Source organism: Canis aureus, chromosome 5 (assembly GCF_053574225.1).
Source record: "Canis aureus isolate CA01 chromosome 5, VMU_Caureus_v.1.0, whole genome shotgun sequence".
In the NCBI taxonomy this organism is placed as follows: domain Eukaryota; kingdom Metazoa; phylum Chordata; class Mammalia; order Carnivora; family Canidae; genus Canis; species Canis aureus.
In genome coordinates, this window is record NC_135615.1 from 8,009,108 (window position 1) to 8,016,320 (window position 7,213).

Genomic DNA, 7,213 nt, shown 5'->3' on the forward strand with positions numbered 1-7,213 from the left:
CACACATGCGTACACGTATACATGCACACACACAGACACATGAACACATGTGTGGGAAAGAAAAAATCATTTTCAATCTGATCCTCTAGATTTCAAAGGGCATTGATGAGCACCTACCACAAAGGACCCAAACCATAAGTATCACTGGGCAATTTTAGAACATCAGAAACAAAGAGAAGACCCTAAAAATGCCTGGAGAGGGAAAATTAAACAGTTCACATAAAAAGTATCAGGAATCAAAACAACATTGGACTTCTTCAGAAGGACAGCAGAAGCTATAGGTCAATGGATCATTCATTGCCTTCAAAAAATCGAAGGAACTTCTTTTCTGGTGTAAGAGTTCTCTGTCCAGCCAAATTATTAACCACATATAAAGATAGAATAAAAGATCTTTTTAGATATTTAAACTTTCAGATGTTTTGCTTTTCATATGCTCTTGTCAGAAAAATACTGAATGATGTTCTTCTTCTGTAAAATATGGGAGAAAACCATGAAACAGAAATCACAGGAACCAAAATACCTAACACAGGATGATAGCTGTCCGGGAGGCCTAGAAACCAACCTGTTCAGGCTGGAATATGAGAAGGGAAGGTTCCAGGGAGATTTTCTGGATACAAACAAACAGACAAAAACTAATGTATTGGACTGAGAGCAAAACAGAATCAAGAGGCATATTATGGAGCTACCAGAATATTTAGAATTAATGATTGTACAAATTAAGGAAAAAATAGTCAATTAATAAGTGCAGGAATATTTTTTTCCCCTTCAGGGGAGTTTATTTCCGGGGCAGAAAAGGAGAAGCAGAGTCGGGCTCCTGGAAGGGAGGGAGGGGAGGAGGCACACTTGCCCACCCACTCGCCCCCCTACCACAGCAACAGCATATCCTTCTTCCCGGCTGGGTCCAGGAGGTCCCACCAGGGTTGGTGGCAAGGAGCCTGGGGGCAGAGACCGCAGACCTGGGGGCCCAGAGGATGCAATAAACACCGGCAGGCCAGGCTCTGGACTCCAGGCCTGCAGGCCCAGGGAGGACAGGTAGGGTTGTGCGTCCTCCTCTGCTGGGGCCTTGGCTGGGGACGAGCTGCCTGCTGGGACCCCAAGGCAGAGGCACGGGGACACCCGGCCGCCCAGATGGGAGCGGAGGCGACTTGAGTTTTGGCAGCTGGGCTTTCCCCAAGTCCCTGGAGTCAGGCACACATCCCTGTTCGGGGGAGGGAGAGGCCCGGCCCGGCCCTGGCAGGCAGGGGAGCGGCAGCTGCACAGCCCACACTCCTCCCGGGCCTCGGGGATCGGGGATGGGGGGCGCCCCCCAGCTCCTGCAGCCCGCGCTGCTTACCGCACGGGGCCCGCGCGTTAGGCTGTTACCGAACTGACCCCGCGGGGAGGCGGGGGGTGGGGGCGCTGGAGGGTGGCCCGCCCCCCCCCAGGAGGCCTCTCCCGGCGCGTCCCACCCCAGCCTCACCCCGAGGGGCGCCAGCAACCAGAGCCTGCGCTACTGCCAAGGCCCAGAGCGGAAGAGCCGGGCCTCGGACGCGGTTAGGACAGGCGGGGAGCCTGGGGGGCTCCCCTGGGCTGGATCCTCCGTCCCACAGCAGAGGCAGAAGCAGCAACAGGAGCCCTCCGAGGAGGCTGCAGTCGGGGTGCGGGGGGCCGGGCAGCCCGGAGGCCACCGGCCCCTACTTTGCTGTGGAGTCTAGCCCCGGTTGGGAGGGTAGGGATGGGCACATCTGTCCGTCCATCAGCCACGCTGCCTCCGAAGCCAGGGCTCAGTATAACTATAACTCCAGGAACATTGTTTAAATTTGAATAAGAAAAGGAATGTAATCCTGTTATTCCACTTAGCTCAGCCAAAAAAAAAAAAAAAAAGTATATAGTCATAATAATGCAAATTCTGAATATTGATTCACTCAAAAATTATGATATAGAGGCACCTGGATGGCTCAGTCCGTTGAAGTACTGACTTGGTTTTGGCTCATGATCTCAGGGTCCCACCTTGGGCTCCCTGCTCAGGGAGGAGTCTGCTTCTCTCTCTTCCTCTGCCCTATGGGCGCCCCCACTTCCCCACCTCCGTCAAATAAACAAATAAATCTTTAAAAATTATGCTATAAATTAGGAAGAATGGGAATTACTATTAGATTTCTAAAATGATTTTCATGACTTACTGTAATTAAAATTAAAGTTAATTAATCTTAAAAGACAGAGTGGACACACATCATTCCAGGCATCTAGCATGGGCAGATGCTGTGTTTTTGTATTTGCTAAACCTTGAAGAGGTTGCTACTCATAGTGAAGGGAACAAAATGTCTAGGAAACAAATCTCTTGTGGTCAGCCAGTGAAAGAGGAACACTTAATTACAAGACAAAATGCACAAAAAAGAGAAAAACTAGAAAGAGTTCAAAGAGAAAAAGGTAACCAGAGATTTATATGTGGCATAATAACAGAAATAATCACATAACAGTTTATGAGGGAATTCAAGAGACAGTTAAGGTAATTTGGAGAGTTTATTCTCATTTTATGTATCCGTGTCATATAAGTAGAGTATCATACACAACTTTGCCCTTCCTTGTATAAGTCATATTTATGTATACTCTACATATATTTCAAAATATTAGCAGTGACTTGTATTATGATAGTTGAATTTGGTATTGTGAATGATCTTGGATTTCATCTCTGCTATTACTGTTATAATTGGAAAAAAACATTTTAAAATGAGTTCTTTTTATAAGCACTGTGTGTTTTCTGTTTACTTTTCCTTTTGAATCTATAAAATTATAACATTTAGAATTGGAAGGGACAGGAGATTGAATTAAGATGGTTAACTGCGCACAGATGCCTAAAAATGACAGAATGCAGTTACATGTTTAAAATAATAAACCCACAGTATAACTGGAAAACAAGAAGAGATATTCTCGGTGGACCAGAAATAAAAAGGAATTTCTAAATAAGAGAAGGCAGATAGGATTGGAATTCTAAGATGAAGGTGCTTTCCAAAAACAAAACAAAACAAAACAAAAAAACCATAAAAGACTGTTTTAGAAGGAAGAAAACGTTCTGGAATTCTCAGATTCACCAACCCCATTCTTGGAGGTAGCAGTGATGAGGAGCAAGACGGGAGCCCAGAGGCAAAGCTAGGGATGACTGGTAGAAACAGTCAGATGGATCAAGGTCTGACTCCTCCTTGCCAAATAGAAGCTCTGCCTTTAGGCAGGGGCAATGAATATGAGATTTGGAAACATCCAGATATCATGGGGAATCCCTATGGCCAGAAGACTAACTACTAGCACACCTTGCTGACAATATGTCCCACTTAGTGCTTGAGAATGCTAGGAAGTAGAGAAAACATTCATAGGCTACAAAGAGATTCCGCCTACCACAATGAGCTCACAGCTAAGAATGGTCAATCATTTGAGAAAAATTAACATCTCAAAGAACTGTGCCAAACTCAGTAAATGGAAGCTTTTTATTTTCCTGAGGACACAGAGGTAATATTCTCAGAGAGATGAGGGCATATTGCATTTCTGAAACTGGGCAGGACTTTTTTTTAAGGAAACAATTTGAGGCTTGGAAATAAAAACCATGATGGTCAAAGAAGAATCTACAGGATCTAGTCTGTATTTCCCTTTCGTTTTCTTTCTTTCTTTCTTTTTTTTTTTTTTAGATTTTATCTATTTATTCATGAGAGACACAGAGACATAGGCAGAGGGAGAAGCAAGCTCCCAGCAGGGAGCCCGATAAAGGACTTGATCCAAGGACTCCAGAATCACAACCTGAGCAGAGGCAGACACTCAACCACTGAGCCACCCAGGTGTCCCTGTATTCCCCTTTCTATTGCATTTCTATCTGTGTTAACAGGAACTCACTATCTTATCAATCAGTCCATTCCATTGTTGAAGAGCTCAAATTTAAAAGCTTAACAGTTCTCTCTTACATTGAATCTTGCTTTCTTGCTCTCAAATCCATTGGTTCTGGATCTTTCTCTGGATCAAAACTGAGCTTTCTTTTTTGCAAGAACACCTTTTCAATATTTACAAATATTTATTATATCTCTCTCTTTAGTCTTCTTGTCTCCAAGGTTAACAGTCAATTATTCAACTGTTTCTCACCTGATAGCTTCTAGAGTCTTTATGCTTCTGCTGACCCTTCCCCTGAGCTCTTTCTAGATTATCCCCAATTCATAGGATAGAGACTCTCTAAGGCAGGCTTGAATTTGCACATGGTATTTCAGATGTGGCCTAATTTTCCCACAGTGCTATTATTACTTCCTCTGGTTACTCAACTGCTATTAATAACATCTAAGCTGATATGAGTGCGGTGCTTTCCTTGAAGAATTCCAGGAAATGAGTAAGTAGCTCTGTTTCTGTAATGTTAAATATTAGGTTCAACTATCTAGTAAATATTTATTAACCACAGGCTATGCTCCAGAGACTCTACTAGGTGCTACTGGGGTGTCCAAGATGAGTAAAGCATAGACACCTTCTGGAAATTTACAGTTTAGTAGGGAATTTAAGGTACATGTATGAATAACAATGTAGCAGTGGGAAATTGACCCCAGATGTTAGAATAGATGCAGAGCTGTAGATCCAATGGAGGTACATAATCCAAAAACAAAAATCCTTCCTAATGACGCTGGGATTAGAGTCCTGCTGCACAGGTCCTTTGACTGGACTTGGATCATGTTTGCCAAGTTGTCTCTTCCCAATCCCTCCTGTGTCCCAATGCTTGGTGGGTGTCCCTGGTTGTTCTTATTGTTCCCTCTGGGTTTGAGAGGCCTGGCACTAAGAACCAAACCTTCCAGTGACACTGCAGTTGAGTAAATGCTCAAAAATGTCAAAAGCAGGAATACGGGTACATTCCCATGTTCACAGCAGCATCCCTCACAATGGCCAAAAGGTATAAGCAATGCATGTATCCATTGATGAATGAGTGAATACATCAAGTGTGGTATATACATACAGTGGAATATTTTTCAGCCTTAAAAAGATAGGAAGTTCTGACACATGCTACGGCAGGAGGGAACCTTGCAGACATTATGCTAAGTGAAATAAGCCAGCAACAAAAAGACAAATGTTGTATGATTCCATTTATATGAGGTATCTAGAGTAGTCAAATTTATTGAAATGGAAAGTGGAATGGTGGTTGCCAGGTAATGGAGAAAGGAGGGAATGGAGAGTTAGTGTTTAGTGGGTACAGAGCTTCAGTATTGCAAAGTAAAAAGAGCTCTGGAGATGGATGGTGGTGAGGAAAGTACAACAGTGCTACTGTAGGTGCTACTGAAATGTATACTTAAAAATGGTTAAAATGTACACTCAAAATGATTATGTACATTATAAATATATGCATACATACATAAAATATATATGTATTTATATATGTATATTATATATATAAAATCACAGCTAAAAAAATAATCTATCCCTGGCCATTAGATATTATAGAATTTAATTCTTCACTCCATTTCCTGGATCTGATCCACAACTTTGCCCTTCCTTGTAAGTATTGTGTTGACTTAGAGACACTCCTGACATAAGGCTGTTTCACAGCTATCGTGTCTGTGACAAAGTGTTAGCTAAGGGAAAACTGTTTCCAGAGCAGGGGCTTGTTTTCAGGGACTACAGCCAGCAGATTGATTCTAGACTCTTCTAGGGCAAGACTCATGTGTCTCTCAGAGCTTATCCACCTTTAAGCTTGCATGGAGCAGGCCCATTAATTAACCAAGGGCAGATTTGGCTCTAGTCTGGACTGAGCCTGACATGAAGGATTCCTATCTACATTCCAGTCAATCTGGCATTTTCCACAGAAACTCATTTTGAAGGAGGCTTTGCCCAGCATTTCTTCTCCATTCCGAGGAGGAGGACCTCATCCTCACGGCAGCCACAGCGTCCGGTATTGGAGTTTTCGAGTTAGTGACAAGCCAACAGATTTGAAAAAACTAAACTGACTGTTATAAAGAGCACTTTATTAATTTTGTTGACAAAGGTTGTTCAATTTGGAAGGCAGCTATGCTCACCACTATACCACCAACGCCAAAGGTTGTTCAATTTGAATTATTTATGATGCTCTATTGTCCACTGGAGACAGCCCACAACTCATTCAATAGGAGGCAATCAGCAGTGTAACCTGAGACCTTAGCCTATCTCTCAACTTTCCAATCCTTCTAACGAGGAAAGGCAGGTGTTTTCAAGAAAGAAGAGTTATTCATTTATTCAATAAATATTTATTGATATTGAAATGATAATTTTATGGTAAGTGATAATAATAGGGTTATGACAGTAAGTGGGGCTGTAACCAGTTAAATGGAAAATCACGGGTTATAGTTCCATAAACATTCTGTTTTTCTATAAAAACTACTTCACCACAATCTTATACACCCCAAAGCAATTGTATCTTCTGAGTATTCAGGAAGGTCATGAGTGGCATCTTATGAGCCAAACTGTGCCCTGCCCATCACCACCCAAATTCATGTGATGGGTGCCCGACCCTAGTACTTCAGAACACATTTGGAGATAAGGTCTTTAAAGAAGCAGTGAAGGTCAGATGAGGTCCTTCGGATGGGCCCTGATCCAGTATTTCCAGTGTCCTTATGAGAAGATGAAGTTAGGACATGGATACACATAGAAGAACGAACACATGAAAACACGGGGAGAAGTTGGCCCTCTACAAGCCAAAGAGAGACACCCTGCCAACACCTTGGTCTTCAGGCCTTCTAGCCTCTAGAATTGTGAAAAAATAAAATTTGTTGCTTCTGCTGCCCGATTCGTGGCATGTTGTTTATGGCCACCCTAGCAAACTAATACACTCTGCCCTTGCTAGTCTACTTCTCTACCCACTTAATCCCATGCCCTCAGTGACACCATAGCCACGACATCAGGACTGAACTGTTTGGATTCATGAAGGAGCCGAAGAGACACACAGCTAATAAATCATCCTAGCAACACAGTGTGCTTTAGGAAGAAAAAAAAAAAAAAAAAAAAAAAAACATGGTGGGTAGGGGTGGGGATGTACCATGCTACAGATCAGCAAGCTGTTGGTCTACTGAAAAAGCATATTTGTTATTACTCCCATTTCCTCCCAGAGTAGGACTCTTCTAGTTTAGGAAGGCTCCCCAGGGGCTGGCATTGCTGCATTAATAGCCCAGACACCCAGGCAACTATTTACCAGAGTCACAAACAGTTCACTCATACTGTGCAGTCCCTAAATTAGGACTTCACTTTGATC

The 7,213-nt window shown here is 43.0% G+C and overlaps 1 long non-coding RNA gene across 1 annotated transcript; it reads left to right on the forward strand.

Moving 5' to 3' along the window:
• Positions 1-1,420: 1,420 nt before the first annotated feature.
• LOC144313312 (uncharacterized) lies at positions 1,421-6,796 on the forward strand. Its single transcript, XR_013378985.1, has 4 exons — positions 1,421-1,637; positions 4,246-4,339; positions 5,796-5,974; positions 6,028-6,796. It is a non-coding gene; the product is annotated as an uncharacterized LOC144313312 (long non-coding RNA).
• Positions 6,797-7,213: the final 417 nt, after the last annotated feature.